The sequence below is a fragment of the Corvus moneduloides genome, chromosome 17 (genome assembly GCF_009650955.1).
Source record: "Corvus moneduloides isolate bCorMon1 chromosome 17, bCorMon1.pri, whole genome shotgun sequence".
NCBI lineage: Eukaryota > Metazoa > Chordata > Aves > Passeriformes > Corvidae > Corvus > Corvus moneduloides.
The window spans coordinates 5722174-5743826 of record NC_045492.1 but is presented as its reverse complement, the minus strand read 5'-3'; the positions used below and the strand labels follow the sequence as shown (position 1 = coordinate 5743826).

The following is a 21653-nucleotide window of genomic DNA, read 5'->3' as shown; positions in this document are numbered from 1 at the left end:
GAGGGACGGCGTATTATGTGGGGGTCCCTCAGCCCCACTACTGCCCTCCACGACAACCTAAAAACTGTGAAAGAGAGTGAAACCAGCGGGGCGGGAGAGGGAGCGGGGGGGAGGGGGGGTTGCGGCGGGGCCGCCAGGCCGAGGACAGAAGTAACTCCCCCGGGTGGCGGGAGTGGTACGGGCCTCCCGGCGGGCATCGAGGGCGGCCCCTGCCGGGGATGTGGGCTGAGCTGATTGGCCAGGGCGCCTTAAAGGGGCCGCGGCGGGAAAGCGCCCGGGGCTGTGGCCGTGTCAGGTTGTGTCGCGTTATGTCGCGTTATGTCGCGTTATGTCGCGTTATGTCGCTTTGTGTCGCGTTAGGAGTATTTTCACGCCGTGTGCAGCCGTGCAGAGCCGTGGCACGCCGTGGCGTGCGGTGTCACACCGTGTCACGCTGTCTGACGCTGTGCCCTGCCGTGCCCTGCCTGCTGTGCCACACCGACACCGAGCCCCTCGGGATCTGAACGGAGGGGTTTGAGTGGAACTTGTGGGATTTTCAGTTGTTAGTCAGTAGCTGATTTGATACTCAAGGTGACTGTGCATATGATATGATTAAGCAGTTGCATTGTGAACTCGTTCGCTTGGCTACTGTGCTGAATCAGTCGAGATTTAGGCTGGATGTCAGGAAAAGGTTCTTTTTTCCACAGGGTGGTCGGGCACTGCCCAGGCTCCCCAGGGAATGGTCACGGCCCTGAGGCTGCCAGAGCTCAAGAAGGGTTTGGACAACGCTCTCAGGCACATGGTGGGATGGTTGGGGTGACCTGTGCAGGGCCAGGAGTTGGACTCCATGACCCTGATGGGTCACTTCCAACTCACAATATTCTAATCTATATCCTATTCTAACTCTATGATTCTAATCTTTTGTTTTAAGGGCAGTCTGGCCGAGAGGCACCAGAAGTGAAGTCAGAGAACTGAACAGTAACTGAGGAAAAGGTAATTTTGGAAATGTGAAATCACAACCACTGATACATTGACCGCCTGCTCCAAACAGACCTCAGACTCAAATGGAGGGAAGAACTCTGCCTGTGGACAAATTAGCATGAAACACGAGAGATATAACTAGCAAATAGGGGATTGAGTACTAATTAACAAAAAAGCTCTGTAATTTGCAACCAATGAATGCTAATACCTTTGTTAAAATGTATAAATAGTGTAAAGTCTTGATGATCGGGGAGCCAGCCTTTTGTGGGTTATCACCCAGCTCCCTACTTTGTGCAAATTAGAAATAAAATATAAATACCTCTCCTTGGCATGTGAATTGGTGCTGCACACTGGGGAATTAGCCCATGCTTGGGACAACAATCCTGTGCCACAGCCCATGCAGTGCTGGGTGTTGTTTTCCATCTGTTCATTTCTTCCCCTTTGTTTTTCCTTAAGTACCAAATAGAAAGAGACAAAAAAGCAAGTGTAATGTTAATCCCCAGCTCTGCTCTGCAAAACCCAAACTTCTCGGTTAACCAAGCTGGGTTTCCTGTGGGAATAAATAGCAGTGATTATTTCAGGTGGCTCTTGGGAATGGCCATGGCCTATCCGGATCCCTGGGTTCCTCCAGTGAAGCAATGTACAAGTCAAGGTGCAAAATGGCTTTTTCCTGTGAGCCCCTGGGGATGGGCAGGTGGGCCTCTGTGCCCCTGTCCCCACAGGGGACACAGCATGCCATCCATGGGTGACAGACACCCATCCCACTGCTCGCTGTCCTCCTGTAAGGCCCCAGAATTTGGGGAAAAGGGCTGTGCTTCCTCCTGCAGAGGGCACTGGGAACTTGTGCTTTTTGCTTTCTGGGAAAGATCCCCTGGAGCCGGTGCAGCTCCCACTTGCACACCCGTCCCTGCTCGCCCTGGCATTGGGGGCACTTGGTGTGACATGGGCAGGGCTCTTGGCCTTGCTGGGGGAAAGCAAGGAGCCATGGAGCTGCTTAATGTGGAAAAGCCGCTGCTGAGAAATCAGCCTGCCCTGTTCTGCCCCTGCTTCTCCCTCTATGCCAGAGTGGTGATGAGATGTCAGCTCTGGAAGGGCTCCCTGGTAGTTTATACACCCCAGCCAAGACATGCTGCCCACAGGTTGGTTTCCACAGTGCTGAACCACCAATATCACCTAAATCCCCCAATTATTGAGCCTGAACGTGTTTGAGACAACAGGAGATGCTCAGCTCAGCTTTGAGCATCTGCCATACTGAGGATGCTCCCTTGCACTGGGTTACTCCTCTCCCGTTCTCCCTTGGGAGATGTAGCTCCCAAGAAGTGCAAAATCCTGTTGCTGTAGCTTTCCTGGGGGAAGGAAGAAAATGTCCTGTGTCAGTGTGCCTGATTTTACTGTTCTGTCTGGGAAAAGGCTTTCGCTTTGCCAGGTTGGGTTTGCATCACCTCACATTTTGCAGTAATCAAATGACACATTTTGGCCATCTGAGATGGCGTTTCCCATTCCATTGCCCTTCCTGGTGAGAAACTGGGCTGAGAGGAAGATGATTTGCCCAGAGCTGGAGCAAAGCCAAACTGAAATGAGCTCAAAATCCTCTGTGAGCTGGCATTTCTCTTCTGTCAAGCTATCAGGTCAGTCTTTGACCTCACCCTATTCTAGTCTGTGTCAGGAAATGGCCACACAATCCCCAGGGCTGCTGGGACCCCTCCAGGAGGCTGCAGGGTGGCTGACCCCACCACTGCCCCAGGGGAAGGATCCTCAGGGGCCATGGGGAGCCTGGATGGCTCCAGTGCCTTCTCCCAGGGCTGAAACACCCCCCATGCACCAGCCCAGCCTCAAGAGGAGGCTGGAGACTCTCAGCCAAATTCTTCTGCTATGACAGATGGAAATGGGACATTTCCTTTTATTTTTTTGAGATGAGAGAAAAAAGCTAAAGGCCACTTGTGCAATTAAGAGCCTTAAATGTGGATTTTATTTCGATGTAATGGGATGGTTATTGCATATAAAAGGAGAGCCAGATGGTTGTTAAAACCACATTTACTAAGTTCTAATAACTGTGAATTTGACCTGCAGCCCATCAAGAGCTGCAATCCCTCATTATAAAATAACTTGGGAGTGTCATCCCCAGATCCTCTGGCTGGTCCTCGCTGCAAACTTTGGGCACAGCAGCACTCACTGATCCGGGCAGGATTTGCCCCTGTGGCACAGCCCTGCAGCCACAGCGTGTCTTGCCTGTTTCTGCTTGAGCTTCAGTTGGTTGGTGATGGTGACAAGGACAGAGGGATGAGGAGGTGTGGAATACATCTGCCAGCTTGGGGAGAAGGGCCGGGGCCCTCTATGGAGTGCAGGGCACTGCAAAGTCTCTGCACACCCAGGGCAGAGCTCTCCTCTGCTGTTCCCCCTGGTGCTGGGGGGCTTGGAGGAGGGAGCAGGAAGAGAGAAGGGTGGAGAGAAGGTTTCCCTGCTCAGAGAATGGTGGGTGGAATGTGGAGGGTAGAAATGGAGGATGGAAGGTGGAAGGTGAAGGATGGAAGGTGGAAGGTGGAGCGTAGAGGAGGACTGGGAAGAAGCTGAGCTATGACTCCTTCCCTCCCCGTGGGAGCCTTGTTTAAACTCGTGCAGGCAGGGAAGGAATGGGGTGAATTCACAGAGGGAAGTGCAGGTCTCACCCCTCACTGCCTCCCAACACCTGCTGCACACAATGCATGGGATCCAAGCAGCTCCCTCCCTGCAGCAGCCCATGCACAGCACCAGCTTCTGCAGCACCTCAGGGCTGGATCTGGCCCCTGTGCATTGAAGGGGAGCCCAGGACAAGCAGGGGAGTGAGCCCCCAGACCTGTGGGCTGGACTGTGGCATCCCTCCCCCCAGCTCTGCCTGCCAGCAGCGCAGCCGGCCTTCCTTCTTTGGTAAAGACTCCAACAATTCCCTTTTTAGGCTTAATACCACCGGTCCTGGGAAGGAACAGGAGCCTGTTCCCCAGCCCCCAGCCCAGCTTTGGGTGGAGGGGCTGTCTGCAGGGAAACAGCCCCTGCTCCAAGTGCCTGCAGAGGGCTTTCCAAGTCTCCCTTCTCCAAGACTTTCTGCCTCCTGCCCCACTGCAGAGGCACCCCTGGTCCCTGCTCAGCTGATCAGCTGCCCAACCTGACTTCCCAGGACCACACCTCACCCAGCCAGCATGAAGGTATTGTGCTGGCAGGAGTCTGCTTTCCTTATTATTACTCCTGGAAAGCTCTCCCTGATGAATTCCAGCTGGGAGACTCTTTTTTTAGGTCTTATTAAATTGTTGATATGGATTTCTCTGCAGAGCCATTCATCCTCCCCTCCTCTTCCCACTCTGTGGCCCACCAACACCCCCTGCCAGGTTGCCTGGACCCAAACCCATCCCATGCCCCGGGAGCACTGCCTGCTGCAGGGCTCTCCCATTTAGCCCAGTCCTGCCAGGAGCAGGCAGCTGGCAGGGCTGGGGCTGGCAGTGCCTCCAGCATTCCATGCCATCCTGACAGCATTCCTGGGACACAGCCCCTGTGTGAGCTCCTCCAGCATCATCTCCTGTTGGCAAAGGGATTTATTGACCTCCCCCTGCTCTGTGCCACCCCAGTGATGAGACCTGTACCCAGCACTGCCCAGCCCTGGACAGGAGGATGGGTGGGAGCTGGGAGTGGGATGGGAACTCATGAAAGGCTCCTGCAGATCCTTTGCATCATTCCCATTGATCATGTTGAAACTCTCCTGTTTCCTGGGATGATGTCAGATCTGGACTCCTTGGCTGGATTCCCTCTGCAGCAGAGAACATCCACAACTCCTGGTGTTGCCTCCTCTGGGGATGTGCAAGCAGCCCAAAGTTGTGCCCCTGATGTGGGGAAGATTTGCCTACCTTCCCTCCAAATCCCATGGGAGCAGTGGCAGGACAGGCTTATGGGTGGTGTTGGAAACTCATCCCAGCAAACCACTCCCCAGATGTGCTGGAAATCCAGAGGTTTTGGAGCTGGAAAGCCCTCCAGGAGGTAATGCTGGGGTTTGTGCTGCATCCACTGAAACTCTGGGAACAGCAGCTGCCAAGACACAGCAGAGCAGAGTTCCTGCCAGGGCCGTGGGTACCACTGCTGAGCAGCTCCAGCATTCCCTCCATCCTCCACACTGCCAGAGACAAAGAGTGGTAGGAGATATTCCCTGCTCCTACAGCACTTCTGAGTAATGGAATCTCCAAGGGTGAGACCCTCTAGCACATCTGTCTTCTAAAGCCTTTTAGAAAGCCCTGCTTGGCAAGCAAGGAAGGTGAACAGCGATGGTTCAGCTTGGGCTCTGTGTCCAAGATGCTGCTGTATCACTGGGGGTGAGGCTTGTCAGCCTTGGGAATAGCAGGGCATCACCAGGATGGGGCTGAACCATCAGCATGGAGCAGCCTGGAAATCTGGGATATTTGAGCTTGAGGTCCTCTCTCTGTTGTAGAGGAGAATAAAGTTATCACTACCCCTTGCACTGCCTCCTGCAGTGGGTGGGCAGGTTCTTCCCAGTGTCCTCCTGGTGGCCCCAGAGCAGGGACACAGGCAAGTCACCAGCAGAGCTTTGGTGGTGACACAAAGGTAGCAGCCAGCTAGGGAAAGGATGGGATGTTGTGCTCCCAGGGCTGAGTGACTGGAGCAGACCCTTTCCTTGGCTTTGTCAGTGTGTGAGTGTGGGTGGATGGTCCTGGAGGGCATGGGGCTGCCACAAAACCCCTGCACGTGGTAGAAATCCCAGCTTGGCTGATAATATTTCCCTTCTGCTCCAGCTTTGCTCAAGTTCCTAACTAAGAAGAAAGGCTCCATGGAGCACTCAGAACAACTGTTAAAAATAATTTAAAATAAACTAAATAAATGCAGAGAGATTGAAAAAATACATCCTGGCTGCACAAGTCCCAGCCTCCAGTGCTGCCTGTGCTGATGCTGCTGGCATGGCAGCCAAGGCTGTGGCACAGAGATCCCAAAATTTCTGAGCCCGTGTAGGAACAGTCACCGAGAGGTTTCTTCCTCTCTGGGATGGATGAAGCTCTCCCTGTCCCCCAGCTGTCTGCAGGCAGGAAAGCAACAGGGATTTCTTTGCACCAGACCCATGCAGGGACAACACTGAATCTCCCAAAAAGACCTTAGGACTGGGTTCCTGCTGAAGGAGATGGATATTTGGGGCTGGAGCAGCAGCAGGGGTGTAAGTCAGCGTGGCTGTCATGCAGCTGCGCCCAGTGTCACCAGCCCGACTTGGCCCTGCTGGAATGGAGCTGGCTGATGGCTTCTTCTGCTCCCTCCCACCCCACTGTCCCAGCGGACACGCTGCTCCTGCCCTGCAGCCGGCAGGAAGAAACTGGTTCCTGACTGTTTTAGCAATGCGAGTATCAGGTTCAGTTTCCTTTGATTCCCGGTGTTTGGTTTGCTCTCCTACTTCATAAATATTCAACCACCAGATGCTTGAAAAAGCGCCTGCGAGTTCCCCCGCGTGTCGGTGGGAGCGGCGCCCGCGGTCCCTGGCCCCATGCAGCCGAGATCCATCCCCGTGGATAAGGCACAGGACAGGGACAGGGCCAAAGCCGGCAGCTCGTAAACCAGCGCGGTGCAGAAACGCGCTCCCCCAGCCTGCGGGGACCCGGCGAGGGATGTGAAACAGCTTGAAGGGACGCAGGCTGGGGACTTGATGCCCGAAACCGCAGGGATGGCTCTGGAGGGACATTCCCAGAGAGCAGTGGGGATGCAGCTGCTCCCCGGGAATCCAGGTTGTGTGGGCACTTGCTTCCCCGAGTGCACTGCCTGCTCCCTCTCAGTCTGCTGTCCAAGAGTAAAATCCAAGGAGCTCCTCGGAGTCCAGGGGGTGATGGAGTTAGAGGGAGACATTTTGCCGGGGAGCCGGATGTTTTCCTGCTCCCCTTCCCCCATGGGTAGGGGCAGCATTACCCACCTCATGTGCCACTCGACCTGTCACCAACTGGGGACACACCTGCACCACCAGCATCAAATCTGCAAAGCTCAGGGGTGCTGGGCGCCTTCACTGACAGCTCAGCCAGAGTTGAAGGGACCATAGGGAGAGAAAAACAGGGGGAAAATAAAACCCCAAACCCATGCATTACAAAGAGTTCCCTGTTCAGCAGGGCAGTGCCCTGGTGACATCAGCACCAAGGTTGGGTGGCAGCTTCAGAGCCAGAGGTGGCAGGAGGGTGCAGGGCTGGGGAGGGGGGAGCACGGCAGCCCCCCCAAGCTCCCCCAGTGGCTGGGCAATCCTGCAAACCCCAGTTCCTGCTCAACACTCCCCTTTCTTGCCAGAATCACTCCGGAGCATGTCAGCATGCTGTCATGTGAGGAATCTCATTTTGGAGAAGCTTTTTCTCTCTCATTTTGCCTTCGATACAAACCAGACACGGCTCCGCTTTATTGGGTGTGAGGGCAGGGCTGCCCCCATCCGGCCTTCCCCCACTCCCTCCCCAAAACCGTGCTGGAGTGCAGTTGGAGGACTCGCTCTGTTTGTCTGGGATACTTTTTGCTGTGCATGCCAGGACCTTCTGCACAGACGTGCTCCTGTGCAGGACCCCCTTGTTGTGCTGCAGAAGCCCTGCATGGAAGCCATGGGGGAAAGAGCCAAACTGCTCTGTGAGGTGGCTTTGTGGCTGCTCAGGTGCTGCCTGCTGAGCCCTGGGGTCAGGCAAGCCTTGGATGTGTGGGATGCAGCATCTTCCCTCTGCTGCATTGTTATTTTGGGGACTGACACCCGATTTCCAGAAGAGCAGTGCTCCCCACAAAGCCCCAGGAGATACTTGTTCCCTCCTCTTCTAGCCCCCATCACCTCAAAGCCCCTCAGCGAGGCCACAGTCTCTGCACATTCCTTCCCCTCTTATTCCAGGTGACTGCACCAGGCCCCCAGATCCCCTTACCTGCCTCACCCCAGGGCTCTGCTCCAGTGCTCTGGGGATGGATAGTGATGGACAAGTCCTGGCCTGGATTCCCCGTGCCCCTCTCAGCAAAACAGGGATTGCCCTTCTCTGAATAACTCACTGTGACTCTGGGTGCCTGGGGAGGCAGGGAGTAGCTCCCCTTGGCCCCACATGCAGAGCAGTGGTGATCAGTGAGGTAATTAATTGGTTTGGGTGGCATTTATGCCTGCTTTGCACACCTGATGTGATCCTTCCTTTCCGAGAGGTTTGGCCTAGGAAGCAAGAATAATCTGCTTAGGTCAGGGAAGGATGATAACCATCTGTCCACCTGCAGTCCTGCACAGGGAGTTTTGGAACTGGGGGCTCCAGCCAGATGTGCAGAATTTGCCTAAAATGGGCTGTGAGAGCCAGGGAGGTGTGATGCCCCTGCAAGAGTGGCACAGTGCTGAGGGGCTCCAGTTCCAGCTGTCTGTTTCCACACAGGGAAAACTGCCCTGTGCCATGAGGAAGCTGGAGCTTCCCAAGAGAGCTCAGCCCCTAGGCTGAGCCAAGGGTGCTGAAATCAAATGCGGGCTTTGAAAGGCTGCTGATGCTCCCAGAAGGTGCCCCAAGTCCTACCTGAGTCCTCTTCCAGTCCTGCTTCAGGGGCCAGTGCCAGCTGGGACAGAGAGTTCTGTCCCCATCACTGTGTGGGACCGGACAGGTGGTGTATGGCAAGTCCACAAAGACCTCGACCATGGTTCAAGAAGCATTTGGACCACGCTCTCAGGTGCATGGTGGGATTTCTGGGGTTGTCCTGTGCAGGGCCAGGAGCTGGGCTCTACGATCATTGTGGGTCTCTTCCAGCTCAGGATATTCCATGATTCCATGATGGTTGCTCTCTCTGATTTTACCTGCAGTAACCTGGGAGAAGTTTTTGCCTCTTCTTCTAGGTTTGCAGCTCATTCTTACAATATATTGCAGTCTGCATCATGCAAGACAGATGTGTTGGAGAGTATTTTGGGTGCAAAACTGTTGCACCCAGTGAAGCATCCTTCCAGCAATGCCATGTCTGGACCTGACCCCTGCTAGGTCTGCTCCTGAATGCCCCCTGGACTAACAGAGAGCTGAGGCAGCATATCCTCTCTGCATGACATCCAGCACCTCTGCTCCCTCCTGTTGCAACACCCTCCCATGTTCCTGCGCCAGCCCAGCCTTCCCTGACCTCACCTTTCCCCATCTGCAGCACTGGCCAAAGGTGTCCTGAGCAGGTTCTGCATCCCAGCGAGGGAACAGCCGCCTTTCCAAGGATTCCTAGCTCATATGGAACACAGCTTTGCAAAGGCACAAGAATTTGTTCAAGAGTTCACTGAAGTTTAAAGTGAATTTGTCTCAGACGCACCCTCTGTGATGCTTTTCCATCCTAACTCACATCAAATCATCGCTGGACATTTATTGTTTCTGGGCATGCTCCAGTTCCTCCAGGAGGCAGCAATAAGAGGGCCTCTCGCCTCCTTTTTCTCCTGCCATCCCCAGGCTCAGTCCCAGCCCCCCTAAGTTTCCATCCTTCAAGGCCTCCAAACCCAACACCCCCAAAGCCCCCAGTGAGGAGCTGAGCTGGATCATGTCCCAGAAGGGTGAGGGCTCTCTGTGCGGCAGGGGCAGCCAGTCCAGACTGTGGAGCTCAGCCTGGGTGGTGGCAACAAGAGGGTGAGCAGTGTGGAAGGGCTGGCTGGGAACAGAGCATTGCAGTGTGGGGAGACAGAGGAGGTGAGGAGGTGCAGGAGGACGCCAGGATCCCTGCTGACCGGGGCTTGATGCTCCCTGCTGCAATTCGAAAGCTGCTGCAGCCTCAGGATAGGGTTTCCAGTACAAACACTTGGAGGTTTTCTCTCCAAGTTTATGTTCCAAGACTAATTTCTCAATATTCGTTTAGGGAGTCTGCCTTTCTGTGGTGTAAATCTGTGTACCTCCACCACCTCAGAGAGGCCCGCGCTGATTGATATCAGCTGAGATGCTGACCCCAAATTTGCAGTTTGCACAAATGTTCCTGCCAATAAAACTGTTATTTAAAGTATTCAGAGAAAGTGAACCCAGGAGGCATGTGAACATGGTCCAAACAAATCTAATTAAAGCTTTCATCCAGAAAATTCTTCCTTACTATAGAACAAAAATCCACACATTAATACTTGTCCTCACTTCACTGGGGCTAAAAAACTCAGTTTGGAAGCCCAGGATAAATGAAATTTGTGCTGGGCTGGGCATTCACAAACCCTGCTGGCTCCAGGACCCCTCCCCTTTGGTCTCCTCCTGCATCCCCATCCTTACAGTACTTTCTGGATGGCTCTTAGCTTTGTGGAGATGCTCATTGCTTAATTCAGACAGTCCAGCTTGGCTGCAGTGGAGCAGCCACAGGCTGCTGCATGTGCTGGGGAAGTAGCTAAGGAAACATCCTGGCAGGGGCTAATGGAAGCCAGGGAGGACAGAGGTACCAGCATCAGAGGAACCACCAGCTCGCAGAAACATCATGGAGCTGATCCAGATGCTGCATCCCGGCTGTCCCAGTGGCTGGGGTGCTGGCTTTGGGCCATGTCTTATTTTAATCTGCACAAATTGTCACAGTAAATCCACCCAGGAGCAGCAGCTGATCCAGTCCTTGCAGCAGCATTTCAGAGGGCTCCATGTTATCCACGTACTCCCCAGGAAACTGATGGCATAAATGGGTATCCCGTGGGATAGAGGCAGCCCCAGGTGCCAGGCAGGGCTCTTTTCTAAGGGCATCACTCCTGTCACATCCTATGGGAACACTGCACTGGTGCCTCTGATGGTTCCAAGTGGGAGCCAAGGAGCTCTGCAGGAAACGCGTCTGACCCTCTGAAGTTCAAAGGCTACAGACACATAATCCACTGCTGGTCTAGCCTCTTCCTATTTTTCTACTCCTGTCTTTCTCTCCCTTGTTTCAACTGACATTAAGTGGAAATCACCCCATCACTCACCTTTTTCTTCCTCACTGCCTCTCCAAGAAACTAAACAAACAAATCTACCCCCCCGGTTCACCTTCATTTCATCTGCCCTCCCAAAGCCCTGTGCTTTTCTGAGGGCTTCCAGCAAGACAGCCCTGCAGGCATTTTCCAAGACAGGAGAAACTTCAGACAGCAACAAAAATGTGTAGAATTTGGCCTATTTCTCTTCCCTTACCTTTCAGTGACCTTCAGGGAGCTTTAGGCAGCATCTTCCTTGCTCCCTGTCATGCCCCAGGACAGCTCCTGCCAGCCCAGCCCAGGCTGCCTGCTGGAGAATGAGCCACAGAAATGGAAAAAGGGAAAGAATGAGACAGGTGGGGAGAAGATGACTTGACTGCTAATGCAAGAATTATTTCCCTGCACATTCCTTGTGCAACCAAATGGCTGGAGGAAGATCTTTCAATACCAGATGTGATCATCATCCCCACTGAGCGAGTCTGGCTGCTCAAGTGGACTCCTAAGTTTTAGATTTGCATTCATCACATTCTCCTCGATGGTTTTGGCCACTGTACAGCTGAAGAAACCCAAGATAAGGTCTGGAACAGAAAGCTTGACCTCAGTGATACCTCTTTATCCCACCCCTTTCCTCCAAGGAATTGCCCAAGGGCACAGACATCCTTCTCCCCTGCAGGGAACCAGGCCTGGACATCACAGGACAAAAATAACTTTTCTCCTGTCCCTGAGATCAGCTGCAGAGGGGCTGCTCCTGCTGCAGCCCCAGGGCTGATAGACAAACCCAGTGCTGCAGATCACCAGGAAAATCCCACACTTGGAGCAGAGGACAAAAAAGGTCAAAGGATATCTTGTGTGTGGCATTGCAGAGGGAGGCTGGGGCAACAGAAACTGCCCAGACAGGCAGGATGTTCTTCCTCTGTGTCCCTAGCCAGGGAAGCAGCTGGTTCTGCCTGTACACCAGGGGTTTCACCAAGTGTCCAAGAGGAGCAACAAGCATCCCTCAGGATGTTCCACTGAGCCATGACTGGGGACAAGATCTCCTAGGGTTGCAAAGCCCAGGGATGAATTCATCTGAGGCATGAATTCTTCCAGAGCGTATTTTATTGCATTCCTACCCTGGCCATGACTTTAACCTTGACCTGAAGAGCCAATTCATTCCCTGGGCCTGAGGGACAGGGTACACACAAAAGGGCCCCTCTGGGAGTTGTAGGGGACACCTGCATTACCTCACGTGTCACAACACTGCCAAGCATCCTGCTGGGCTCCCCAGAGGAGCAGGAAGCACAGCAGGACACACACACTGCCATCTCCTCCATGAGAGTGTTTTACAGGCATGGCAGATGAAACAGAAGAGCAGGAGAGCTGTAAACAAGCTCATTTGAGTGTCTCCCTGGGGCCTTGTCAAGTCAGCTTCAGCTCCAGTCAACACCTCCCACATCAGCCAGAGCCCAGCCCAGCCAGGCTGCCCGCAGGGACCCGTCTGCTAATGGATTTCAGGTGCTCCAGCAAGGCATGGAGGAAGAGCACAGGGAATGCTCCCCCTCCTTCCCACCCTTGTCCCTCATGACATCCCCTTAGCTGGCTCCTGGCTCTCAGACATACATTTCACTGCATCATGCCAGTTTCTAACCTACCCAGAATGAAACTTTGAGGAATGGTTCTCACCACAGTGGAAAAATACTCTTTCACCCCAAAAGTAAAGTTAGGTCAGGGCCAAACACAAACAGAAGAGCATGAAGAGCGCTTGTCATAGTCAAGTGAGCTTTTAAATAGACTTCCAGAGATAATTTCCTGCCCAGGTCTCGTCTCATCTCCTCTCTACTTCCCTTCTTTCCCTCCCCTTTCCCTGCTCTAGCTGAAGCCTCCTTGCAAGCCAACATCCCACCTGTTTCTAACCCAAACACTCCTGTGCCACATTTCCCAGCAGACACGATGAGGAATTCAATGGAAAAGGTAAAAGGTCAGGTTGGAGCTGTGCCAGGGCTGCAGAACACAGCTACAGCTGGGAATGGACTTCCAGAAAATGTCCATCCTTCCCAGTGACAATCCTCAGGTGTCCTAGAGATGATGCACTGAGTGCAGCTGGTCAGGGAGGAGGAGTCCTTGCTTAGGAGCCCAAGGATGATGGAAGAGGCAGTGAAAACCCCAAATGGCAACAGGGAAAAGCAAGAGCTTGGTTTGCAAGTTCAAAGGAGCAGGAAATTAGGAGGGCAATTAGGTAGGGAAGTATCTGATCCGTGACAAACTGGGCCACCAACACATCAGACAGGCAACGAAACAAAGAGCCAGTGATGAACCCAGCAAGCCACCATACAGCCAGCAGCAGATGTGTTCAATTAGCCCAAGAGCCAACATCCAACCAAACACCAACCTAGCCAGCAAAAAACAGACAATAGACTACTTGTTCCATCAAACAGCTGAGTTAATAGCAAAAACGTGCAGGGAGTGAGCGAGCAGCCAAAAACCCACGCCAGCCACTCAATAAGTCAATTAACCAAAGACCCACATAATCAACCACTTAAGTAGAGCCGAGCAAATAAGTCACAATGAGTTATTTATCCATTGAATTTCGCCTCTAGTTTTGCTTGGGCCATCTCTGTGAGCACATGTCAAGTCCCTTCAACTGATTTTCAATTAATCTCATTTTGGCTTGTTTGCTCTGTGCATAGCTGGCCAGAAGTTAACATGTGAACTGCACTCATTAGCTGTGATTGCCCAGGAAGATTACATGTTGCTCTCTAGCCTCAGGTTAGGTAAGCACAGTTTTGCCAGGGAGTCTCAGTCCCTAAAATGCTCCAACGGGACTGCTCTTAAGCTACCAGGACACAGCAGTCACATATATTCAAAGGAAAAAACACAACCAATGTAAATGGGAACTTACCCAGCCATCCAAGAGGTCCAACTAAATAGTCCCGCAGGAAGAAGGCTCGTGATGCTGCTCAAATTGGAATTTGGAATGCTGCTCACTGGGGAATTGGAGGGCTTGGGTTTAGTGCCCTAAGGTTGGGGCCCATTTCTGGGGATCTTTTCCATCCCCGAGGCCATAACTCCCTGAGCAGGTGAGGATGGCCCAGCTCTTCAGCTCCTTGTCTGGAGCCCCTCAGACCCTGCCTGGGTTATCTCAGTGCCTTCTGCAGGATCTCCCAGCTGACCTCAGCTCCTGATTTATCACAGAATTGTTTAGGTTGGAAAACACCTCTAAGACACCAATTTCAGCCGTCAACCCAGCACTGCTGTGTTCACCATTAAACCACATCCCCAGGTCGACATCCAGATATTTTTCAAACACTTCCAGGGACAGTGATTTCACCATTTTTAATTCCTGGCCACCTTTTCAATGAAGAATTTTTTCCTAGTACCCAATCAATTTGAAAATTGCCTCTGTGGTGGCAAGTGTGGTGACACAGCCAAGATAGCACTTCCTAGCAAGGGCTGGGACATGTGGGGCTCTTATTGCATCTGGATGCCCCAGGCAGCACCAGAGTGTTAAAACAACACCACCACTACTCTGAAAAACCCAGGCACCTGACTGGAAGCTTCTCAGAGGAAATGCTGTGTTCCTCACCCTACCAGCCTTCAAGGAGAGGCCGCATGGTGCCGTGGAGTCCAGGGCTGCTGTTGTCCTCCTTCTGGGGCAGAAATGGTTCCTTCCTCTGGCCCACACCAGGCTCTTTCACTTGCTGCCAGGAGACCATAGTTCTTCTCAGGCAGGTGGCCAAACACAAGCTCAGCTGTGCCACAGCAGGATTTGGCCCATGCTTATTGGACCCTGGTACCACCAAGCCACGGCCATTTCCACATTAGCTCTGGGAACAAGGTCCGTTCCTGGCATCCTTCACCTCAAAATGGCCATGAAGAGAAGCAAGCTGAGCTGACTGGGCTCTGAGCGTGGCCCCACACAGCTAAGGGAGTTTTCTATCCCTCTCCTCTGGGGCTGCTGTGAACGCTGTGCTTTCGGCTCTGGCTGGGGAGGAGGCCTGCGCTGCCAAACCACACTGTCAACTGCTTCCCTGCTGCCTGCAGATCCTAATCCCACAGGCAATATATAACCAGCAGGAGCTGCACCATCCCTGAAGTGCGAAGTGGAGTATCAGAGGAGCACTGCTATCTCCTGCCTCTCCAAGAGGCAGTCACAGGGATTGTCAGAGATTAGGACTAATAGTATTTAGCTCACTTCAGCAGCCAGCTGAATCAAATGATCCTTACATGCCCTTATGTCCTAATGAATTGCATTTGATTCCTTGCCCAGCTCTGAGCATGGAGCAGCAGCAGAACTCTTTCATACTCCAAGGGCTGTGTAGGAATCACCCCTCTCATTACCCTTGCAAATCCAGCCTATGTTTTTAATCCCGACAGCATCTCCTACAGCTCCCACTGCAGATTCAGGTTTGCGTTTGTCTTTCAAAGAGAGTTGACCTCTCAAAAGCCAAGCTCAGCTGCAAGCATCGAGCTTCAGCTTAGAGACCAAACAAAACCCACTGATTTCACATTATTTCCATGCAAAGCTATAAATCAGCTTGGGCTCGGTTTGACTCTGGGCCAAGGCTTGACTGAAACGTTCACGAACCTTTAGGAATTTTTCGACAAGCTTGGTCTGAGATTCAAATTTGTAATGAAGCCCCAAAAGTGAAGCTCTGCTAGTTCCATGTAATTTCAGGTTTTGCTGTGAACGTTTCATGCAGCTCTGGGGACAAAGTTACACCAGCATAAACCCCGTTACTCCTTAAGAATCAATAGAGCTGACCTGGATTTCTGCCGGTGTAAGAGCAATCAACACAGCCCAGAAGAAGTTATTTTTATTCCTTGCCTTCTGTTTTGCTAGAATCCACCCAATAAACGTTCCCAGCCTGAGTCCAGACTGTAGAAATGCAAATGCCAACAGAGCATAAACCCCGGCATGTGTCTGGAGAAGTTTGTGTAAATCGACAGGGTCATTCCAGCTGTGAGGACAATGAAAACCCAACAAGAACTCCAGGACCCCCTTCCCCATCCAAATCTGCTAATACCCTGAGAGGCTTCTGTGAGAAGATGTATTTTGTGGGTTGTTGCCTGAGATGACTGTTTCTCTAGGGCAGAAAAATCACTGTGCCACATCAGCCTGAACTCAGGACAGGGATTTCTGCAGCCTCAAAAGGACTGGCTCCTGCTGCCCTAGCACACTGCTGGGCTCCAGTGGGTCAGTCAGGCTTATTCCCACTCATTTCTCACAGCTCCCCAGCTCTAATTAGGCAAACCAAATTTGTGCTCTGGAAGGAAAATGCTGTGGGGCTCAGGGGATGCTGTCCTCCACCCTTGCTCTAATTTTATAGCATATCTGCAGTGGTGTGTCAACATCAAACTGCTCCAAATGGGGGAACTGATGTGAGGTGCTGTGCCAAAGCCCATTTAGCTCCTTCTATCCCAGCACAGGAACCCATCTCCACAGGTTCATCTGGATGGCTGCTGGGGTAAGGGACTTCTGCCCCTCTGCTCCCTGGCCTCCTGCTTGCAGGACAGAGAAATCCCAGGTGCAGAAGCAGAGCAGAGCATGGCAGCCAGGCAGTGAGCTCCACTGCCCTGCAGCAGCATTCACCCTCTCTGCAGAGCTGCTCCTCTGCTCTGTGCTGCAGCACATCTTGGCCTGCCACCAGCTCCTGCTCCTTCCTATGCCAAGCACTTCCCGCAGTAAGACAGCAAACAGCAGGATTTCCCTCTATTTGCTTATTTTAAAAATGTTTCTTACGGCAAAGGTTTAAGACCTGGCAGGAAGCTGGAGCTTTATTCACCCAGGGGCTCTCAGCAGCCCCAGAGATGTAAAGCAAGGAAGTGCTCTTGCCTGCTCCCCATCTGCACCCCAGCCCCCTCCAAACACTGGCAGGCTCCCCTTTCACAGCTCATTTTAGTGCCCAGAAAGCCACTATTCCCGGATATTGCCAGATCCCCCTGCTCTTGTTTTAATCCCACACCCACTCCCAAGGGCAAAGGTGCTCCAATGCCTTGGGAAGGCAAGTCCTGAAAGGCAGCTGTACTGCTGAGATGCTAGCTTGGCCTTCTGCATTCCCTTCTAGGCTCTTCAGAGGTGTTAAGAGGGAATTCCTCACTCTCTGGCAGCATCTTGCTGACCTTTCAGTGCAGACATACTGAGATTTAAGTGTTTGTCCACGTTATAAAATCATAATTGATTTGCTGCCCCCTGATCTGAATAAATAAGTGCACCCATCTCAGAGGGGTTTCAGGTGTGGTCAGTGGGACTTGGGGGCCAGTTGTGCCAGCCTGGCTCCTTCCATATGCCCAGGGCAGGCTTGGAGCAAGGTTTTGGAAGAGGTCTCTGCAGTGACCTTCTGTGCTGGGTGTGGGGCTCATTCCCACAGGTACTGTGTCCCGTGGCTCTATTTCCTTATTTATGGTCTTTATGTTCCTGGTGTGAAGGAGTCAACATTGCCAAGGGTCTGGTGCTCCCACCCATGGTAACCATGTGCTGAAGGCACCACACAGGGGGTCAGATTCCTCCTGAGAGCACAAGACTAAGTCTTCTGTGGCCTTGCAGCATCTGCTTGGCAAGTCCAGCACATGCCTTACACCTGGGCAAAGCTCTCTCACTCCAACACACATCCCCAGCCATCACGGTACCTGTCTGCTGTCTGTTTTGGAGCTTCCCTTTGGAAAGCAGCAGAAAATCTGCTGCTCTAACAGATCAGATTCAAAACCTTGAAAGCCAACTTCAGCTTTTAAAGGAGTTTGGTCCCTCTCCCTATTGATGGCACAGATGAAAATTAGAGTTTCCAGCACTCGCCCACCTTATTCTCAGGGCTGTGACCTGGTGTTGGGAAGGTGGTTTCAGGGCTCTGCTGCTGGCAGGGAGTGAGGGCAGCCTCTCTTCCCAGAAGCAACTCTGAGCATCTGCTGCAATAGGGCTCCCCCAGCAGTGATTCTGGCAGGAACCTGGACCAATAATCCCCGAATTCCAGGGAGGGATGGTGGTGGGTTGAACGCCTTGCAGCAGACACCAGGTTTTGGCTCCTGAGTGCTACACATGAGAGGAGAGAGCCCACCGGGGAAAGTGGAGTTATCCAAATTGGATGCAAGCTACATTTTATCTTATTGGAGTGGGTTTGGGGGTGATGTAATCACTCAGTGTGCTTGTACATTTGGGATCGGGACGAGATGCTGTTTATCATGAGCTGACAAGTCAAGGAAGGATGCGAGAAAATGATCTGGGACTTCCCATGCAGGACTGGCTGGAGCTGTGAACTGGGGCAGACGTGACTGGAAGCTGTAAGGATTAATGGCCCCTCTGCTGCTGTACGAGGTGCAAATGAATGAAATTCTGTTCCCCTTAGAAAGGAATGCCATTAATTCAAGGAGAGATTATCCAGATTTTTGTCCAGTGTGATGAAAGCAGAATTTGGCCCTTGATCTTGCACAAAAAAAGGCTGTCTAGCAAGCTTTAAGGTGCTTCTTTCAATTTCTCTTTTGATTTTATCACATTTTCTTATGTAGAAACCTTTTTTCCAGCAAATGCAGAAAGAAAGGGATAGAGAAAGATAGGCAGGCAGGCGAGGAGAGGCACTGGCAGACAGGAGCAAAGGGAAAATGACTGAGCAGAGGGAAACTGTACCTGGGACACAGGGAACTGTACCTGCTCCTTTGGGCAGCGGGAGGAGATGCTGGGGTGTGAGGGGTGAAAAGCCTGGTTGGTGGGAGGTCTCCAGCACCTTTGTCGCCTCTTTGGCTGGAATTCATAAGTAAATACGGAGGTGACTGAAACTGTTCCTGCTCATCAGCGGCCTCTCTTTGGCACTCGCTGGAATTTGGGATGGGAGGGGGGCTGGGGGGGGGTCCGTGTTTACTCACATTCCTCTTCATATGCTGGTTTCGGGATGCAGAACAGGGGATGGCAGCAGGGTGGTGTGTGTGGCCACGAGGGGTGACGGGCTCCCTTGGCTTCTGGTGGCTTCATGCCCCAGTAGCTGCTCTGGGAGGGGGAGGTGACAGGGGTTTGTAGTGCAGGGGATCAGGCAGGAGAGCTGGGAGTCGTGGGGCTGGCACTGGAAGCTGGATGGGGGTGGCAACCCCAGCAGATGAAGCTGTGCCATCTCCCAGCAAGGCACCAGGTCCCCAGGGAGTCCTTGTTGAAATCCTGTGGGTACAATAATGCAGCAGTTCCTCCACCCCATGCGTGCCTGGTTCCAAGCAGATCAGCATCCAGGAGGATGCCACATGACCACCCTGCCAGCCCAACCCCTCTCCTCTGGGCTGTGATTCCACCAAGTTTCCAGCCGTGGGGTACTCTGGGACCTGATCAAAACACACTTCAAGAGCTATTTTTCCTCAAGCTCTCTGTCCTGTGGCTTTGCAATCCATCAGAGCAGGAAGATTCACCTCATTCCCTCTTTGAATCCAGCAGTACCTTTTCCTAAGGAGCAGCTGAGACAGAGTGGGTTTGTTTTGTGTCACTCAGAACAGTGGTGGGCTGAGCTCTGCTGAACTTCTCTGCCTGCCATGGAGCATCACGTTTGCCACCCACATCCTACTTGGAGCTTCTCCCCGCTGGCAGGATGCAGTGGTATGATGAGCTGCAAGCAGAAGCAGCAGATGTTTGTTTAAAAAAATAAAAAAAGAGGCAATAATCCAGAATTTTGCTGATATAAACACAATACCAGCACTGAATACAACTGAAGGAAGACAAAAACATCCCAAAGACATAAAACATCAGGCTACTTGGAGAACCTCCAGGCTACATGCACTGAACTCTGTCAGCCTCGGAGAAATGAGTGCTTAACCCCTTTTCAATCTCTTTGGCAGTCCAGCCCTTGAAGATTTACAGTGGACTCTGTTTGAATGAGGGATCTTCCCTGACACATCGTGCTCCTTTAATTCTGGGTGAGAAAACAAACAGCTGCCCTGCAGACACCCGTCTGACCGTCCCGTTCCCCTCCCCGGGGGACACCCAGCCCTTCCTCGCTGGCATTCCCCACCACCTCTGCAGCCCCACCAACACCTCGGGGCCCCCGTGGCTCTGGGGGTGCCCGTCTGCCGAACACCCGGGGCTCAGGTACCCACCGCTCCCCGTGGGCCGTGGGGATGCTCCTCTGGGAGGTGGGTGCCCTGCTTGCCATACTCCCCTGCCTGCACCGGGATGGGGCAGGCAACAGGACCGGGCGGTGCTGCAAATTCCTCTCTGCTGGTGCTGCTCATTCCCAAGCCCTAATTACAGCGTTGCTGCAGGGACCAGCCTGGCGCGGCTGGATCTCGGGGTCAGGCCAGGCTCCGAGGGCCAGCCGTGCTCCAGAGACAGCGCTGATGTATTTTGACAGGACTTAAGGACACCTGCTACTTTCGGAGATTTTTCTCTTTTGCAAGCAAGCTTTCAAATGAGTGTGTGTGTGTTGACAGGGGCAGATATCACTGGAGGGTGGTGAGGAGGGAGCAGGAGGGAAACCTCTGGAGAAGGTGTCAGGAAGGATTTTTCTTGGCTGCTCAGCCTACAGGGAGTGATGGGCAGTGAGGAACCGGCCTCCCTTGGACACAGATCATGTGGGCTCACTTTGGTTGTGGGGCCTGACCATGGTCTTTGTAATGTCCCTTTAAAGCCAATTAGTAGCATTAATTTATGGAGACCACACACATGCCCAACCCTTATATTTATGCTGGATGGTTTCCATCTTGGAAACTTTCTTGGACTTCTGTCCATCCCCAGGATGTTTCCAGGACTCCACCTTTCCCTTCCCAACCCTGTGGCCGCAAGGGAACCAAGAAGATTCATGGCCAAAGCATCAAGAGGGAAAGAGCTACCAACCTCTCCCATGATTTGGAAGTTCACAGGCTGAGCAAAGCACGGGCTCCGGGCATGGGAGGGGGTTGTGCTAACTCGTGAAATAAAGAATGTGTTGTGCTCTGTGAGTACAGTGCAGAGAGGGACAAACTTCCTTCATGCCAGTGCCAGGTCTCAAGGTCTGCACCCCAATAGATCGGGTGGTCTTGAGGGATTTGCTCCAAACAAACATCAGAAAGCAAAACTGGCTCTGTGTTTGTATTTTCAGCTCTACTAGAGTCATGGAATGGCTTGGGTTGGAAGAGACATTTAAAGACCATCTAGACCAACCTCTCTGTTGTGGGCAGGGACACCTTCAACCAGATCAGGTTGCTTAGAACCCCATCCAACCTGATCTTGAGTGTTCCCAGGGATCAGGCATCCACCACCTTTCTGGACAGCCTGCACCAGTGCCTCACCACCCTCACTGGAAAAAACATCTTCCTTGAAAATCACCCCTTGTTCTCTCCTCACCTTCTGTCCTGGTTTCTCTTGTCTCCCCATCTAAATGAGGAGAGCAGCAGGCAGGGAAGGCAGGTCTGAGCTTCACCTGCCTGTGCACGATCTGGGCATGGGAGATCATCTGCCTGCTTAGGCATGGGTGGCCCTTGTTGGGGAGTGACTGGGAGCCTGGTGAGGGCCAAAAAGTGTTTTTCAGCCTGGGAGCCCCACTCCCATCCCATTCCATCCCACACAGTTTTACAGTGCAGCTCTCTCTGTAAAGTGTCTGGTGGAGTGATGTGGAGCCATGTTGGCCAGATCTCCCTGTGAGTTTCCAGACACATTATAGATGTATGTACACATATATTTATATCTGTAGCTGCTGTTTTGCAGCCGGTGGGAAATGAAGGCTGTTCTCAGCCTTGTTCCCTTTCTGCACATTACCCGCTCTCCCCCTTGCTGACATCCACTGGACCCAGGCTTCTCCCAGAGGAGAAGCCAGGAATTTATTAGGCAATGAAGGTGCTTGACATCTTCTCAAACTGCTCCTTCTCCTCTCTAGGAGTTTTTTGCTAGGTTGGAGTGGTGGGATTGTGTGAGGAAGGCTGAAAG

The 21653-nt window shown here is 52.7% G+C and overlaps 1 long non-coding RNA gene across 1 annotated transcript; it reads left to right on the top strand.

Annotated features, from left to right (window-relative positions):
* The first annotated feature begins 220 nt into the window (after positions 1-220).
* Positions 221-1289, top strand: LOC116452482. Its single transcript, XR_004243510.1, has 2 exons — positions 221-570; positions 911-1289. It is a non-coding gene; the product is annotated as an uncharacterized LOC116452482 (long non-coding RNA).
* Positions 1290-21653: the final 20364 nt, after the last annotated feature.